Source organism: Strix uralensis, chromosome 4 (assembly GCF_047716275.1).
Source record: "Strix uralensis isolate ZFMK-TIS-50842 chromosome 4, bStrUra1, whole genome shotgun sequence".
NCBI classification, from domain to species: Eukaryota; Metazoa; Chordata; class Aves; order Strigiformes; family Strigidae; genus Strix; species Strix uralensis.
Window position 1 is genome coordinate 112,131,946 of NC_133975.1, and position 18,887 is coordinate 112,150,832.

Consider the following 18,887-nt stretch of genomic DNA (forward strand, 5'->3'; position numbering starts at 1 on the left):
GAAACCTCCGCCGGTCAGCTCTAGTCATGCTCTCCACTTACGTCATCCGCTGGTATAAACAGGAGAAGGATATATGCAATGTCTACAGGGTCTGCTTTTTTTTTTTGGAGAGGGGCTGGGGGTGTGCTTCAAAGGAGGTTTATTTGCCTGTTGTGCTTAAATTCGAAACTTAGAAATGTGGGTGGGAGGAGAATAATTCTTTTTTCTGCCCGTTTGCTTATTGCAGGATTCTTCTCCTTCCTTGTCCAGCCTTATCTTACACATTTAATGAAGAGAGCACTCAGATTTCCCTTCGCACGCACCGACCTGCCTCCGTGTCCTTCCTACTGCGTGACCACTGGGGCTCTGGAAGGAGCTCCCGGCAGTCCATCCCACGGCCAGGCTCTCAGTGTCTCTCAGCTGCAGTTAGAGGTGTCCCCTCCCCCCCCCCTTTTTTTTTTTTGAGGGGGGGGGCAGATAAGGGTGACGGAAACATCATAATTTACTGAAAATATATATAAATGAATATTAAAAAAACAATGGAGTTTGTTAATAATTTCCTTGTTTCCCTCTCTACATCTTCGTGTTACAGTGCTACAGCGTTGCCTTGACATCAGGCTCCGGGCTGCTGGTACTGAGTTTGGAAAGCTTTCATGCACTTCATTTCATCTGAATTGCACATGCTTTTTCTCTCATTTTTAAGGCTCTCTTCTGCTTCGGAGGAAACATGTTCTGACATGCTGGAGTTTGCTGGTGGTAAATATTTCCTTCGACTACAAAGTGCATGTGTGAAAAAGGCTTTTTTTTTTTTTTTTTTTTTTTTTTATGGAAATACGTTTCTTTCTCGCTTGCTCCTCTCTCTGCTATCATTAATAACCTGTAAACGAGCTGAATCTGGAGGTCTGAGTGAAATAGCACTTTCGGATTGTACTTTCAGCCACACCACGCTGAGGAAAGTGCAGAAGCTCTGTATATGCGTGTGTGAGAGGGATTCATGAAATGCCTATGACAGTTTGCATACAAGACTCGGTGACAAAGTAGGAACCACAGGTGAGTCCCCAAGAGATCTGCTTTGCGGAGAGGATTTTTCTAGCCCCTAACCACAGAGGAGAAGCATTCATCTCTCCAACTGCTCCCCAGAGTTGGCGGTTCCGATTTGTTTCAACTAAAAATAACCAAGAATAGAAAATGGCATGCAATAAAAAGTCCCCAGCCAAGTAGCCGCGTGTGCTGCGCTTCCTCTTAAATAAGCGCTCCCCCGTGGGCTGAGGTCGCGGTGCTCGGGCAGGAGAAAGGGCTGCAAAGGGTTAAGCCCCTGACCTGCTTGCCAGGCAAAGTTTGAAGAAGAATATGTCTGAGGCTGAGTACGCCGCAGCCCCGCGTTTGAAATCTGTCACCCTCACTTAGGAGCTCCACATCTCTGGTTGTCACCGGTGAATAATGATCCCACGGCGATAAGATCGCTCCGCGGCGTTGCGCCGGAGCCGCCGGGGAGAAAGAGAAGAAAGGAAATTACGAGGCGTTTAACCGCTTTAGCAGGGTGTTCTTCTGTGTCATCGGTGGGTGTCAGGGTCAAATGACCGACTGGACAGCAGCTTGGAAAGAAAATTTCCTTCTTCCTTTCCCCGAGAGAAGCGTTGGGTGATGGTGGCCATTGGCAGCTATGGAAAACAGAGACCTTGGTGGTGATCCTTAAAATAATACCATGCCGGAGCCCAGCTGTTCTGCCACTTTCTCCCCTTTCAACCTGCCGGACCCGGTGGGCTTTGGGTGACCTATCGAGGAGGACCCACCTCCGCAGGAGCAGGTAACGGCTAGTTCAGTCACTTTCTGGATTGACACGATCTTGATTTGACCAAAGTGTGTCCTGAGTATCTTTCTTTGATTTGAAGTGTGAGCTGGTTGAGGGGCCGGGGGCAGGGAGGGGGACAGGCATAATTCCGCCTAACCTCTCTGAGCCCGTGGGGCAGGGCAGCAGCCTGCAGCTGTGCAGAAGTTTTTAGCATTTCCACTTTCCTCCGTGAGTGGGGGCATAGGGAGCAGAAATGTCTGTGATGGACAAAAGTCTGCTTTGCCTTATGTGTTGTCGACAGGTTGCTAATATCGGGGACGTGGAGAAAGAAGGGGCGGGCGGACAGAGAATGAGGAAGACTTGGAAGGGTTTGTGTTGTGGGGTTTGGTTTTGTTTTTTTTTTTTTCACGAGAAAATGCACTGGTTGTCCAACAGCTTCGGGAAAGAGATATAAATCATGCGCAAATAAGTGATCTGAAAAGTATACTAAGCCTTAAAAAAACCAAAACAAAACAAAAACCCAAAAATAATAAAAAAGGCCTTAAAAAGTCAAAAAGGGCCCAGAATCTTTGAAAAAGACTGCTCATTCGTCTTTGGACCCTACGACTCTCCTGAACCTTTCATCCCTCGGGGCCAGCTGGGAGCTGTAGGCAGAGACTGGACCTCAGAGCAGCCCGGTCCCCGAGCCGGGGACACAGGCTCTCCCCGCGGCTCTGACCCTCTCCAGACCCGCTCCTCCCGGCCGGCCGAGCCCCGCGGAGGGCCCCGGGCTCCCTCCCCTCCATCCCGGGGGCCTAGAGCCGACGCCGACCTCCGAGGCAGCGGTGCCGGGAGAGGAGCGGGGTCTCGTCCTCAACTCCTTTCCTCTCGCCGAGTCCCCTGAGAAGCGCCGGGCTATCTGCGCTCCCCCTTCCGCACCCCCTCCGCATCACTCCGCGCATCCGCGTAGGTGAGGGCACAACCTCTTCCCCGAGCGGGCAGGCAACGCGGCCCCGCTCGTCTCGTCCCGGGTCTATCAATACGCGGGCGCTCTCCTAAGCCCCCGTGGAGGGCACGGGGCGGAGGGGAGGGCGGCGGGGCAGGAGCCGCGCCAAGCACACCACGGCTGGGCTGAGCCTCGCGGGGGCTCCGCGATGGGCTCCTCGGCACGTCTTATTAAGCCTTTGAAGTCGTGAATAATTTAGCCCCCCTCAAGCGAAGGGCGAAGGAGGTGCGGAGACAATGGCGAGTGATTCAGCTTTTGAGGTACGGCTGAACAGCAAATGCAAGCTAGTGAACAGCCAAGGGTGAGGAAGAAGCAAACCCCCAGGCATTTCTCTTGCCTTTTCTGTTTCCTCGACACATGGCATTGATCAGCTCTCCTCTTCTCCATCCCTCCCCAGCCCTTCTCAGAAAGTAACTCGCAGCAAAAGCCGTATTGTGCATTTTCTTTACTAATGGAGGAGTTTGAGGCAAATTCTCTTCGCACACCTCACTTCCTACCTTGACGGCTGTATCCTACCGCTCAAGTGCTTCTCGATATTACCTAGTCTTCCCTTTAAGTGGACTTACCAGTACAAGGCAGTAGCTTAACTAGGAACTGGGCGGCGGGGGAAGGGTTACCCCGAAACAAGCGCAGACAGCCCGGGATGCATATACACAGGCACACTCACACGCACACACACTGTATGCACAGGAGACGCTGGCGGGGGCGGGGGGGTGTTAGCGCTTCAGGGCGAAAGGCTGTTTCTCCAGCGGTTTTAAAGTCTTTCTGACTGATGATGGAAATCAGACGGAACACTAAAGGAGGTCCGTCTCTTCCCTGAGGGTTGGACTTTCTTTTATTCTATGTTACATTTATTGCGCACTGCTATTGCCTACCTAAAAGTTCGCGGGGGGGGGGGGGGGGGGGGGAAGGAGACGGAAAGAAGGGGGTGGGGGAGGCGGGCTTGTCGGTGGCTGCACATGAAATATCGCCATGTTGGTGGAAAGCACGGCTGTAATTATTGCTAGAGAGGGCATCTCCCGGTTAGGACCGCAGCTCGGGGAGTTTTTCAGCTCACTCCCTGGCTTCCCTTACGATAGACCCCGGGCGTCCCCAGAGCAGCGGGGCCGAGGCAGCCCCGCCGCGGAGGCCGGCGATACCCGCACCTCCCGTTCCCGCAGCCCCGGCCCGGCGGGCTCCGCGGTGAGACGGGGCGGGGGGGCCGGGGGCTGCGCAGCCCACACGCCCCCGGGCAGCGCCGCCCGCTTGGTTGCCCTCGCTGAGAGTAGGGGGGGAGGGCACGTCCAAAGGGACGGAGCTCGCTAAACTGACTTCAGCGAGCAATGGGTTAAAAGCGGGAGGAAAAAAAAAAAAAAAAGAAGGAAAGAAAAGAGAAAACCTAGCCTGACTTTGCCTCTTGGAAAGCTTTAGGTTGCAGCCCTGCCTTCCAAGCATTCTTTAAACCAGAAATGTGGGAGGGACTCCAGGAGAGAGAGAGATGGCTATCAACTGAATTCATTACTGTAAACATCTCCCTGGGGTGTCAGGCAGGGAGGAAAAAAAGGCACGACTTACATTAGCAGGGAATAGTCAGATCTGAGGCATCATTACTGCTAAGATCAGCCTGCAATCCCGGCTGAAGGCAGGCGCAGGACTTGGAGAGAGCCAGCCACACACATTGACACATATACTCACGTATGTGTCCGATGCCTTCCCCGACTTCCAAGGGTCCTGGGTCTCCGTGCCTGCTCCTCATGTGATCCCTTCATCATTTCCAGAGGACAGAAAGAGAGCAAAAAGAAAGAAAGAAACCCCAACACCCGGCGTACCCGCGGTCCCTTCTCGTTTATTTTTTACCGGAGAAGGAGGAACGGCGGGGGGAAGAGCGAGCGAATCGAGGAGAGAAAGTGCGTTGGGGATGCCAGAGCCGCGGGCTGCGCGCCGGAGGAGGAGGTGGCGGAGAAGGGGGGAGGACGATGCCGCTGCCTCGTAAGGGCGGAGGAAGGCGCGGGAGGCGCGGGGGTCGCTCCGGAGCGGCGGCGGCCGGCGGGGATCGGGCCCGCGGGCCGGCCGGGACCGGCGCTGGGCGGCCGCGCTGCGCGGCGCGGAGGGCGGCGGCCACCACCCAGGAGCGGCGGCGGCGGCGGCGGCAAAGTTTTGGTGTGGGGGGCCAGAGGCGCGGAGGGGGATTATGATCGGTGCCGGCGCGGGATTCCCAGACACCGTCAGGTACAGTTGGGATTTCATTTCTCTCTCGTTTCCTTCCTGGTAATTCTAGCCCCGGGCGATCTAAAGCCGCGGTGCCCTTTGCCTCCTCCGAGAAGGCAAAGTTAAGGAGCCGGGATCAGGTTGTGTGTCAGAAATACCGCCTCCGCCTCATTAGAGCCCCACGTCCGCGAGTGTGCGGCGCCGGGCACGCACACGCGCGAATTCGTGAATGGCCGGCGGCAAGTGTCAGGAGGGTCCCCGGGTTATTTCACGCCGGCGTGTGGGTCAAGAGTGGGACTCAGCGCTGGCAGTTGCCGCGGGGTCCCGGCCCGCCGGTCGCATTGCCGCGCCGGGCGGGAGGTGCCGAAGCTGCCCCCACCCCGCGGCCCCCGCACGGCGCCGGGCGGGGAAGGGGGAGCCGGGAGCTGCCCTGCAGCAGAGCGCCGGCGGTAGCACCACCGTTAGCGTTATTTGGGAGGTGGCCTTGAGAAACGGGACCTTTAAAGGTGAGCTTTGCTCGGAAGAGGCAGTCGGCTTAGCTCGGCGCTGGCAAGTGTTGAGAGATCCACGGGGAGAGCAGGGAGCTGCGCCCGGCTGGAGGATCCATCAGATCCCCATCAGCAGCCTCCGGAGAGGGGCTGGTGGTGAGTGGGCGGGGGCGAGGTTAAGAGAATTAGATCAGGAGGACTTTGGAGTACAAAGGAGCCCCTCATAGACCTGATGAGTTAGACGATGATCGGCAAAATAATAACAAATAGAAACGGTGTGTGTGTGAACAAATAGCATATTGTAAAGGAAGTCAAACGGCTGAAAAGACTTCTCTAAAGCGTGAGATAAAACCCCGTAAAAGATAAAGAAATCATCAGCAAAGAGAGTACGACTCTCCACCTTCTTTTTGGAGTGGAAATCAGTCAGCAGGAGCTTTTAATTAATTTTAATGGAGGAAATCTGTTTTAAGGCTTACAGTAAGCTAATAAATCCAAGGCACAAATCCGTGTAAATTCCTGTACTGTGTGTGGAAGGTACTGATTAGATTACTTCAGATGCTGCTTTTTGCAATGCAGAGCTCAGCTAAATAGAAGGGAGAGGTTCCTTGCATGAGGAGCGGGAAAAGATACTAAAGCAAGTCAGACTTCTCTCGCACACACAGATGTACACACACACGCACGCACAGAAAGACAGGGTGTGTGTTAAAGAGAGGTTTATTTACTGCATCTAATTTCACAGTACTTGCAGGGAAATTAAGCCAGTTCAGAGACTGAGATTGGTCACTACTGGGGTTTAAAAAACCCAACCAACCACACAAAAAACCCCCACAAACTTCCATGGACTTAATTCCTTGCTTCATTCACTGACATGGTCTTACTCCAATAGCACCTCTATATAGTTGGTAGTTTCAGAGGAAATTCATTAATTGGTTTCAGATATATGTATTTTTGGAAGGAGAAAAATCTATCCTGGCATATTTTCAAAACACTTAAAAAGGAGTGTACCTATACCTCTATCCACCTTTCTTTCCTTTCTTCCCTTTCTTCCTTTAAAGAGTCAATGTATGCAATGTTATCACTGAGACATGATCTTTCCATAAGCAGAAAGATACAACAGATGTTATTTAAAAGTCACCATTTCTAAGTGACAAAAGTAATGTTAAAATGTTAGTCTTGATCTTGTTCCTAAAAATTACGGAAGAAAACAGATTCCAAACATCATTACTATTTGTAGGAGGTTGCTATTTAAATGGTTGCTCACTATGGTAGCAAGGCTGTTAAAAGTAAGAGAATGCAGGCCTGGAGTACTGTAGGTGAAGCAAGTCAGAGCACTGTGTAAATACAGTGTCTGTAAAACTACCTGAGACTAGAACAGTCAGCAGTATTTTCCAAACTCCAAGGCTGTAGCAAGAAGTGGTGCTGGAATGCACCCAGTGTTCTTAAAAGAGTCGCTCCTCACATACACCCTATATTTTGTATAAGGTGATGTTATCTGTGTTTGGCTTTGAGAGTCTGGATCTAATTTGGGCCACTGCTACAAGTCACATTTATATCCTGGCCTGCTGGATAGTTTGATTTAGGATGTAGACATACCTCCTTTGCGCAACCCTACACCCTCCCAGTTGGAATCTGCATTACATAGGCTACGGTTTCCTTCGAGAATCAAGAATGTGCTTGCCTTTAACTGCTTAAAATAGCAGTATCTAAAATGTAGGATGTTATTAGGGCTGACTTCTCTAGCCTTCCCGCAGAAAAGGAGAGACATAGTTTTATAGCAAGAAAACAAAAAGGAGTTCAAACAAGCATCACTGTCAGGCTTTTCCTGTACTGAACTTTCTATTTAAAGGACTAGAAAGAAGGCACACTTAAGATAATATTGTTTCCAGGAAGGTGAGAGCTTTATTTCTTAATCATTTCTGCAACCTCTTTAATCTCAAAATGAGTTCATTTTTCACTAGATTACTTTCATGTAACTTTCAGGCTTTTACCAGACGGATTCAAATCCAGTCCATTAGTGACCTCTATCTGTGAGAAGTGTATAGTCAATGGTGGTTTTTTTTCCCTTTTTCTTCACCATAGTTGATTGGAAACACAGGCTATAAATTGTTTTCGTCCTTTATAGCTGCAAATCACCTAGCTTTTTAGGTTATCAATGTCATATCCATTACAGACAATGTGATCTCCTAGTGTTTTAAACAGGAAAACAAGAAAACCAGACTCCAGTTCCAAACACGAATCCAGCATTTGAAAAGAACTCTAAATCTATTCCAGCTATTTCAGTGATAGTATGATGAACATTTGCAAAAATCAGAAAAATAAAAAGTATGCACTGGTATTGAACATCAATAATAAAGGAATTGCATTTGTGTTCAGCTGATGGTTTAATACTTACTCTAAAGCAGGCTGACTCTATGTGAAAGTTTATTGCCCTTGAGTGCTTACATAATAACTGAAACTTGAGACAAACACTCAGACCAGATATACTATAAGTAGACTTTATAGTAGCAGGGTGTTTAAAAAATGTAAAAAAAAAAAAATCCAGCTGTGTCTATATTAGGAATACATGTCAGAGATCAAGGAAAAGGAGGTCTTTATAAACAGATGGTCTCTTTTAGGGGATTATTAAACCCAGCTTCCCAATACTAATTTGTCTCTTGTTTATATCCACAGCTATATTCTATGTTTTAGTTAGTGATTGTAAATGGCAGTTGAGGACTTGATCAGCAATATCTTTGAGTAGGTGAATACCATTGTTTGACATTTCCCAGATTGTATTTGATTACCTCAGCATTTTTAGGTGTTTCCTTCCCTCCCCCTTGGGCAGTCTTTTTAGGAGTCTTTCTGCCAATGCTTTTTATTTATTTCCTCAGGAAACCAAAAGAGCTGAAACTTGTCTCAGAGGTATAAAAATTGCTTTTTCTTTTCTTTTGGTAAAACAAATATTTGTGGTGTTTTGTTTTGTTTTTTTTTGTTGTTGTTTTTTTAATAAAAAACGGTTGAAAAGAATTATATGTAGTTATTATTGTAAAGAAGGCTAATTTAACATATACTAAAGATATGAGCTTTAGTTCCCCTACAGCTATGTGTAACCTACACCTTTCAAGTAATTGACTTCTTTTAAAGAAAAACAACCACAAAAAATCACCATTAAAATATGTTTCTTGACAGGCATGTTTTATTCATTTATTTAAAACAAACCCAAACCTTAATCCACGGGTAGTTGTCAGGAAAGAAGAGTTTGAAATAAAAACTATTCTCTGTTTAACAAATTATATTCTAGAAACATCAAACAATATGTCTCAGGAATAGTGCAATTAAATTTGGTATTTTCAGCCACTGGTGAAAGATGTTGGGATCTTCTCGTATCTTCCTTTTTTTAAATTGAGGATTTACCCAGCTAACAGGGTTTTTTTTTCCCCCTCTTTGATTCCTTCATCTGACGTGGCCCTTTGAACTGAATCAAAATTAAGTACTAACAACAACTTAAAACAAATCCATCATGCTCTATTTATCATTCCTGAAAACTCAATGATGCATAAAGAGGTCCGTAAAATATCCATTCTAAAAAGAAATCTTGTGCTATCTATCAGCTCTGCATAGAAACAATCTCCTGTATATTTTACTTCAAGCTATGATTGCTTTATTTATTAATCTATTGTAAAAGAAACCTTTTCTAGGCTAGTTTAATGTAAGGATTTATAAAAGCGTACAACACAGAAAATTGTTGATCATTCAAAGGTACACTGTCATTGAAACTAATTATTCAGTCCTTGCAGACAAAACTCAATAGGCTTTTGACTTACAGGATCAGATCATTGCTAGACTTGGTCCTGCAGAGTGATGATTTTACTTTGGTCCCATCTGAGAGACGACTTGTTTCCAACAGGCTCGGGTCAGTATTTTGTAGGATCTGCCCCTTATGAAGCAGAATATTAAAAGGTTGCAGATAATATTCTGGCTTGACCTTCAAGTCAATAGGCCACTTTTATAACACTTGATCACCAGCTACCTATTCACAAGGTAAATTATCATTGTAAGTCTCTGCGACAGTTATGGATTAAAGTCTGCTGTCAAAAAATTTTTAAGAAAAACAATAATTTTGAAAGGTAATTCAGATAGTCTGTAGGTTATTGTAATGGTCTGCAGTCTGGTTTTACAAATCCCAGACCAGATAGGGACATATCTTGAGCCACAGAATACAGAAGAGGGCATTTAGTTCCTTTTATCATAATTTGTGTGTGACTATATCGCAGTGAAAATGTTTGGATGAAGGGGCGGAAGTTCTGCTCCTTGGTCAAAGTTCTTCATTGTGGCCAAGTTGTTATGGGTAATCTAATGATATTAAAAATGTAAAATCATATAGACATCAAATCAGTTCCTTCCTGAAAACATGCTACTATGATTGAATAAATCAAAAGCTATTTCACAATCCTTATTCAGACAAAACTGACAAGATATGTTTAATGTCAGGGATTGTACAGAAACACTACATGACCCATTAAGAGCAGGAAAGGCCAGAGCTCTGAATGAAAAGCCTCATCAGCACCTTCTGAGAACTGACATCAGTGTGTGGCAGTGTCACTCCCAGTTCCTGCTGTCAGCTTTTGTCATTCCTTCATAAAAAAACATCAGGGAAAATAAACTAAAGAGAAGAGCTTTTCTCAACAGTACTTCCAGTCCTGCACCACGTAGCCGAGCTGTTTCATAAGAGTTAGCCCAGAGACATCATGTGGATAAGGGTTGCCCATGTGGGAAAAGGACCTGGTGCTTCCTCAGTGTGTCCTAGCACTGCTGGGAGTCTTAGGTGATACTCATTCACAGTGCTCAATCTTCACACAGGTTGCAGAGGACCAAACAATGGTCAAACTGCAGTCATAGGTTCATCAACCACAGGTTTGTAGGTTCAGAGTTACAAATATTCCTTTCTCTTGAGATTCCCTGTGTGCTTTTCCTACAGAGAAAAAGAAATGCTATATTAGAACTGTATTAAAATGGGCATGACATTCACAATGTCACTGGAAATGAATGTAATAAAAAATGTTATTTTATATCAACATCTTACTGACAGAACAAGACATTTAACATGCAGTTCTGAAGAAGAAATGCAGGTTTATATATATACATACGTATATATAACTTGTATATGTGTTACTTATATAAGTGACTGTGACTGTTTCTATAATCACAGAGGTCTCTCTCAGACCCTTCAAAGCATTTATTTTTAATTCAAAATTAATTTTGTTGGTGAACTGCAGATCAAATTAAACAAGAAGAAAAGCTTTCATTTTTGGAAGTTTCTATACTGGGTAAAAAACTCAAGATGCTCCCAAGAGGTATTGCTCCCAAGGTCAGTGGGAAGAGTTTGTAGCAAACTTACCTGTGCTTATGAAATAGAACTTCACAGCTGAAAAACTGCTTTTTAAATTAATGTATTTGATTCCAGACTCAATCCTTCTCTGTTTCACTGGCAAGTTAATTTCACAGACACTCTTCTCATGATTAGAGATTACTCATGTGAGTAATAATTCGAATACCCAAAAGTTATGTCATTTAGCTGTAATTGAAGATGATACAACCCCAACAGTGTGTCTCTGGTTATACTAATGTATATATGCTTTCATTAGTAGTTTCTTCATGTGTGTATGGGAAAACAAGCTATGTAGGTACAAGTCATTTAAATGACTAGAATTGCTTCTGTATTAGGATTGTAGCAGTATATGTGTTTGTCACAGACACAACCTACATAGGTATACTTCTATAAAAACGTATCTGTAGACTAGGCATCTGGTGTGCGTATCATTTAATGAATTACGATTTTTGGTAAGTGAGCTGGTTTTAGTGAGCCTGTTACATGCCTGGAATGCTAGCTGAAACAACGTGAGGTGTCTCTAAATGAAGAATATTTGTTAGTAGTACCTTATAATTTCATTTGTGATCTAGGAAGCTTTTCCTAGGTGGTGCTTCTTGTGTCATTGAGAGATTTGCATCCAACTAAATGTACCCCATTTAGCAATCTTGTTTGTCTGGTTTCACAGGCCACCTCATTGAGTCATCTAGGTTTAACCTTATTCTTATCTTTAACCACTTAGCTTTGGAGTTAGTCGCAAGTACTCCTAGACTAAATATTATCTCTTGAGCCATATCAGTTGAAAACTTGCTGTTTATTTCATCATTTATTCAAATTATGTAAAAAAAATCACTTTGATACCTGAATTGGTATGAACCTGGATTGAGTGGTTGGAGGACTCCAATTTAATATGTTAATGCTCTATATGCATATTGCATCATGTTGTACTGATCTATTACTGTGAGCTCCCACATTATTCATTGAACAAGAGAATCTGTAGGTGGAAAAGACACATAAAGCTAACCAACAGCTCACAGTCATCTCTCTAGTACACTCCTAAAATTTTCATTCTTGATTTAAATGTTTTCAAAGATTTCATCTGAGACATTTTATCCTTTGAACTGCCCATAGAAAATTAATTTCCAACACAAAATAAGTAAATTAAACAAGTAAAAAGTGCTATCATCCAGCCTGATAAATTTCTCCTTTAAAACAAACTTAGCAGACAAATTTCCTCATACTGAATATGAGTATACAGTTAGAGACTGCTAAAATTTAACAGAACATGAACACATACACACAGAGTCATTCCCAACTGTATTGCTAAATCCTGTGTATCAAATTGGTATATGCCCAACAGTGGTTTTTGAAATGGCTCGTTCTGGCCCTGTGCCATGCTGCTCAGTGAAGAGCTTCTTGCAGCAATTCAACAGTAAATTGTAAAATGCTTTTTACCAGTAGAAGTCTTTTTTTTATTTGAGAAATTACTTTCACTGTTTGACAAGATTAATTTCAAAACCTTATTCTTTAGCAGTTGTGCAACAAAATAACAGTCTTTACTCAGAGAGAAAATTGTCTACCACTGTATCTTTGAAAATACTTAGGCAAGAAAGAAGCATAATGGACACCTCTCATTTTTTTAAATGTGCACTTTGAATGCCACAGAAGAGCCAAGTCCTTCATAATTGCCCAGAGATGCCTAAGCCTCTGTGGCAGATCATCTGACAGTAAGGTTTCTCTGATTGCTTTATCCATGTTGTGATCTATCAAAATTCCTTTTTTATTAATGTAGTATTCTGTATTCATAATGATAAACATGCATGTACATGCATGCAGGGACACACACACAAACAAAATGTAAAGAAGATTTCTGAGAGAATTAGAATGGCTACAGATCATTTATCAAAATTATTTCCTTCTGAAGCTTAGTCAGCATCTTCCTTTTTTGTTATTTAACTAGATAGCAGGGTAATCAGTGATGCTGTGGAACTTTGAAACAGAAACTGTATATGGATTTTTATAGTTTGTTTTTCTCCCTTGGTGCTTTTCCCCCATAGTTAATACAGAAATGTTTTCACAAGCAGTACTCTGTTTAATACAGTTTTAAAAAGAATGACGCAATTGGATTTCTATTTTTTTTGGAGTGCTGGCTACAGTGTGCTGAATCCCTGTCTTCACACTAGAGCCTTATTTTTTAGTTAGGTATAATTCCAGTAAAATGCAGTGATTTAAAATTAAAGAAAAGGAAAAAAAGCCAACAAACCAAACCAAACCCAAAAGCAAAACCAAAGGAAACCCAAACCCACATCCCAGGAACTATGGAAATCTCAATGCTAACAAGATCATTGTTTTCTGTCCCACACTGGATAATCTTATCAGTATCTATTTAACTTAATATTTAGTACCAAATACAGGTTTCAACTCAATATTCTATTATCACAGAAGTCAAACACTCAGCTCTATCCTCAGATCAGCACACTGGATCTTTATAAATCTGGAATAAATGAGATGTTAGAGTTGCTGCCAGCAGCTCTGGCAACAGAACTGTTGATCTGCCCAGTTTTCTTTCCTGCAAAAATTTCTTATCAGCAGATCCACACATCCTACATGGTGTGACTGTGGATTTACAGATAAGAGGACAGAATGACTGAAAGCGGATGGATGGCATAAGCATAAATAGGTCATGAGTTACCAACTGTGGAGCTTGATCCTGAGCACTGGGAGAGACGATTATAAATTTCAGAACCTCTCTAAGGATAAGGAGCTCTCTAGGTTGAAAATTTGGCATTAATTCTTCGCCCTTCATTTGTCCAAAGTTGAAAGTGCATAAATCAGTCTGTGTGAGAAGAGATGACTCTGAAATTCATAACTACTCATCTCTGTGACATTGATGGAAACTCTATTGGATCAAATGCATAGGTATTCTAATTATGAACCTCTGATATGCAGAATTTCCTTCGGGCCATCAATATCTCATACGCAATCATATTTTACAAGCTGCTGAATGATTGTCTGGTTATGCATGTGCTGACCGAGAGAAGACATCCTACAGTCTAGCCAACCAGCTGCAGAAAGATGATCCTCTTTAAGCACTAGGAGAACAAAAACCTTTAAATTTCAGATAACATCAGTATCAGTTCACAAACTACTTAGGTCTTGTGAAGAAATACTTGGCAATCTTGGGAAGGGGTGTTTAAGTATAACCCTGTATATTGTGTTTTGTTAAATGATAAACATGTTTGACAGAGAGGCATTCTTTTTAACTCCTTCAGTGCTATGCTGAAAGAGTATTTCCTGCTTGTTAGAAGCAGAAATAATGCAAAGACCTGTAGCCTTGCTATGAAATTTGCACTTCCTTCCACCATCTGGGGTACTTCTATTGTCATGTATTTATATTCTGGTAGCAGCATACTTTTTTCCTGTTTCTCACTTTCACTCTTTATTTTTTCAAATACATGTGGCAGCACAGGCTGAATCAGAATTTTTAGTTAGCTCTTCAGCTAACTAAAGAGCTAAGAGAGAAGGATCTCTCTTTTAAACTGGAGTTCATTCTGTTATGTCTGTCATGTCAGGTGCATTGAGAACTCAAAGTATCTTTAAGATACTCTGAAAACTAAAATAAGCAATAATGCTGATGAAAGCATTTATGTTCATTTAAGTATTTTCCATATTATTTTTGCAGGTCAAGTATTGCAGTATTGTGCAGAGGAAAGATAAAAGCAGGAAAGGGAAAGTGACTAAAAATTAACTGGGGTTAAAACATAGAATACCAGATTGGAAGGGACCTCAAGGATCATCTGGTCCAACCTTTCTTGGCAAAAGCACAGTCTAGACAAGATGGCGCAGCATCCTGTCCAGCTGCATCTTAAGTGTCCAATATTGGAGAATCCACCACTTCCCTGGGGAGATTATTCCAGTGGCTGATTGTTCTCATTGTGAAAAATTTTCCTCTTGTGTCCAATCAGAATCTCCCCAGGAGTAATATGTACCTATTACCCCTCTTCTTTTCCATGTGACTCCTTGTAAAAAGGGAGTCTCCATCTTATTTGTAGCCACCCTTTAAATACTGGAACATGGTGATGAAGTCTCCCCTAAGCCTTCTTTTCTCAAGGCTGAACAGACACAGTTGTCTCATCTTTTCTTCACATGGCAGGCTTCCCAGTCCCTTGATCATCTCTGTGGCCCTTCTCTGGGCCGTCTCCAGCCTGTCCACATCTTTTTTGTATAATGGGGACCAAAACTGAACACAGTATTCCAGATGTGGCCTGACAAGCGCTGAGTAGAATGGGGTGATGAATTCTTTATCTCTGCTCTTGATGTCCTTTGTTGATGCAACCCAGCATCCTGTTCACTTGCTTTGCTGCAGCAGTACACTGTTCACTCACGTTGAGCTTGTTGTCTACCAGGACCCCCAGGTCCCTTTCCACAGAGCTGCTCCCCAGCCAGATAGATCCCAGCTTGTGCTGCATTCCTGGATTATGTTTTTCTTGGTGCAAGACTTTACGCTCGTCCCTGTTGAACTTCATAAGGTTCTTGTTAGCCCACTCTTCTAGCCTATCCAGGTCGTCCTGCAGGGTGCCTGTCCTTTCCAAAGTGTCCACTTCCCCACTCAGTTTGGTGTCGTCATCAAACTTTATCAGGGTGCCCTTCGTCCCATCATCCAGGTCACTTACGAAGGTATTAAACAGCCTTGGGCCCAATAACAATCCCTGGGGGACCCCACTTTTGACAGGTGGCCAGTTTGGAAAGGAGTTATTTACCACCACCCTCTGGTGTCAGCCTGTCAGTCAGTTCCCCAGGATGAAAGTGAGTAATCAAAATTGTCCAGACTGAATGAAGTACAGAGAAAACCAATCAACTTCCTGTGCAACAGGAAATAGGATTTTCCTGATGATCACAGTTTTAACCACCTATGTTGTTATTCATCTGAGAGGAAGACTGTCGACTGTCATGAGAGGGAGAGGTAGGGCAATGCACATTCTAGGAGGAGCTGGGAGGGGAGAAGAGGATTTGTGAAGTTCCCTCAGTTCTTTCTGTGGTGTGCCTAGCACATGGGAATCATCAGACAGAGTTAATGCTATCTCAGTGTGTTAACTTTAGAACAGAACCCTTAGTGGTTTGGTGAATCTGGTTTGGTGAGCTTTGGTGTATTTCCTCTTAATATTATTCCATGTCCTTATTTTTGTGACCTTAGAAACTGTGCATGTTAACTGTAAGAAAAAACAGAGTAAAGATGGGATGGACAAAGCAATTAGTGAGGAACTAGTCTCAAATTTTCCTCTCCAGCATGGGTATATACACAGAAAGTCCTCTTTACATAGATAAATCAAAGGGGAATAATTAATATTATTTGTTATTTAAAATGTATCGTATAGATACTGGCAACTTTTATGTCATTTAGTTTTCTCTTGTCTTTAGACCTCTCATCTGAAAGCTTAGGGATTCATTACGTAACAAAAAAAGACTGAATTAGGGGAACACTGGGGACAATACAGTGGAGGCAATTGGCACTGAAGTGGGTCTTTCTTTACTATCCTTGCTTATAAGAAACATGTTGAAGAAAATGATCATTGTGCATGGCAACATACAGAATTGTGATGTTGCTTCTGTGTCACCAGTGCATTCATGCTGTCCTGTTGATTAAATCACTGGCTAGGTCCAACATCGATCAAATTCTACGTTATGGTCTGGGCTTGCAGTATGCTCTTTTCCCTTGCAGTTGAAGGCAAGGTAGAATTCAACACTGGATTCTAAAAGCAGCAAGGGGACAAGAAGTGGTGCACACTGAGAACTGAACTGGCAGCGGCTGCAGAAACTCCTTGCATGTGTGTACATATGGGAGGGTTGCAATTTCTCTTACCCCAGACATACCAAATGCCCACAATCAGAAACACCAAGACTGGGTGCTTAATATGAAGGAAGGACATAATTTATGGGGAAGGTTATACTAAATATGTATGTCCTTGCTTTATCAGAGAGGATGTGCAATTTTTCAATGACTTCATCATTCTCCACAAGTGTTCTGGTAGTAATAATATTTGGGACAATATGTAACTCTTAATTATTTGCTTACTTGTGATCTTGCAGAAAGTCTGGTAAAGGCTCTGACTAGAATTCAGTTACCATAACTGTAAAAGAGAATTAAAAACTCAGTGGAAAGATGGCACTGTATGAGTTAACATGTTAGCCCTTCATTCTTTCAGATCAAGCTTCCTGTGAGTAATAAAATACAAATCAGATGAATTTGGCTGGTCTCAGTCAAGTCTCTCATGGATAGTTGCCCACATGGGAGTAGCTAACACATAGATTAACTCTGTGAATAGTTCCAGGACAGGTGTGGGACTGAACTGCATTGGCAGAACTGCTCCGGGGAACTTGTGTGTGATGCTTCACTCAGAGGTATTTGTCTTCCCTTTTCATGAGCACTAAAATTAAGCCAAGTATGTTTCCTAAGTAATTGTTTTTAGGGACTTGGAGAAAACTCATATTTTATCAGTTTTGCAATTTTTTTATTAGACATTCGAAGAAATGAAGTACAAGTGAAAATTAAAATACCCTGAATTATTTCTTACTGGCCAACATTTTGTTCCTGAGAACAGGAACAATGTTACATCTTTTGACCCATCTTTCCTAATGGACCAAGACAAATAAAAAAGCAATATTTTTGTAGCGTAAGAGGGGACAGAAAGACACAGGTTTACCCTGCTGAATACAAAATCTTTCTGTTTCTATTTGAAATCCAGACATAGTCTACAGTGTTCTACATGAAATGAAAGGTGGACTCGGGTAAACCCACTGCTATTAACAGAGCCTCATTTTTCTAGTCCCTGTCAGAAGTGAAAGATTTATTAGGTAAGGAGGATGAACTGCTCTTTCACCTCCACATCCTCTTCTTCCTCTGTTCTTACAAAGCAGAACTGAGCCTAAGTCACACTGTACAAGTCCTTGTAAAAAGCATGTTATCAGAAACAAACTCTTCACTATTTTTCCTGACATAAAACGCGACAATGCAAACAAAAGATAGAAGGAAGAGTTAATAACAGCGTTTGATCAAAGGAGTGCTGATGCACAAGCAGATTCAGAAAGCTGCTTGATATTAGATGTGTAGCCCTCATGTAAATCAGGGCTAGACCAGTTTACAGCAGCTGAATATCCACAACGTAAAACAGAAAACTTCTCTACTGAGTTCCTTGTTAGAGCCATGACTGTAGGCCAGCCTTCCTTCTTTAGCAATTAGGGCAAAGGATTGTGATCTGGGAGCTGACACTCTGCTGTTTGTGCCCTAGCTGCCACTGAATCAATAGAGGACCCGGCTCTTCAAATCTCTCACAAATTAAATATTTTTTTTCTTGATTTAACTGGATATTAAGGAAATGCTTTGACATACGATTATCTAAGGTCAGGTTTACAGCACTGCTCTAATTACTTGCTGCACAGTTCGGCATTTCAGATTCATATGTGGAGATGGTTATGTAATTGATTGAGGCATCCATTTATACTTCAGTTATGTTTCTTATATCCATCTCATAGCAATTGCTACACCATTGTGACTGACATATTTTCCATGACATTTTTCACGCATTTCACCATTGCTGTATCTAATGAAGCTTGGTTTTCTGGTTTCATGGGCATGCAGTATGGTTATAAAAAATCTACCAGCCTAACCTTCATCTTCTTTTGCCAGAGGACTACAGACATAACAGTTTTATCAATGCAACTGTAGACTTTTGGCACTTGCATTAAATTTCAAACTGATCGGTTTTAGTGAATTAAATAATTTCTCTTGCAACAGGAACTCCACAGCAGGAGTGGGCAGAATAATGACAGAGGTCCTCTATCAATTTCTCATTTTGTTATTTCAGTTAAGCCTTTAGTTGTGCATATTCTGATGATGGTGTTGTCTAAGAAAGATAAGAACAGTATGAGGAAATTGCTTTAATGTTACTGGAGATAATTGAGTACTGCGGCTTTGCAGGTGAATATTTACCTGAAGAATCTACAGTGAGATTTTACAGTGTTGTCTCCAAACAGAAACAGGGAGCAAAGTGTGTGGAGCTTTGCTAGCTGGTAACTGGTGATGTCTTTTAATACATGATTTAGCAGCCTTTT

The 18,887-nt window shown here is 43.1% G+C and overlaps 1 protein-coding gene across 3 annotated transcripts in view; it reads left to right on the forward strand.

Moving 5' to 3' along the window:
* Positions 1 to 1,740: 1,740 nt before the first annotated feature.
* Positions 1,741 to 18,887, forward strand: part of FLRT2 (fibronectin leucine rich transmembrane protein 2) — a 68,037-nt gene continuing 50,890 nt past the window's right edge. Inside the window, exon 1 of one of the 3 annotated variants that reach the window (XM_074868547.1) lies at positions 1,741 to 1,786. The gene's annotated coding sequence lies outside the window, so the exon portion shown is untranslated. Of the gene's footprint in view, positions 1,787 to 4,311; positions 4,643 to 18,887 lie in introns of those variants that run through there. The other 2 variants (XM_074868549.1, XM_074868548.1) reach the window with 2 other exon arrangements.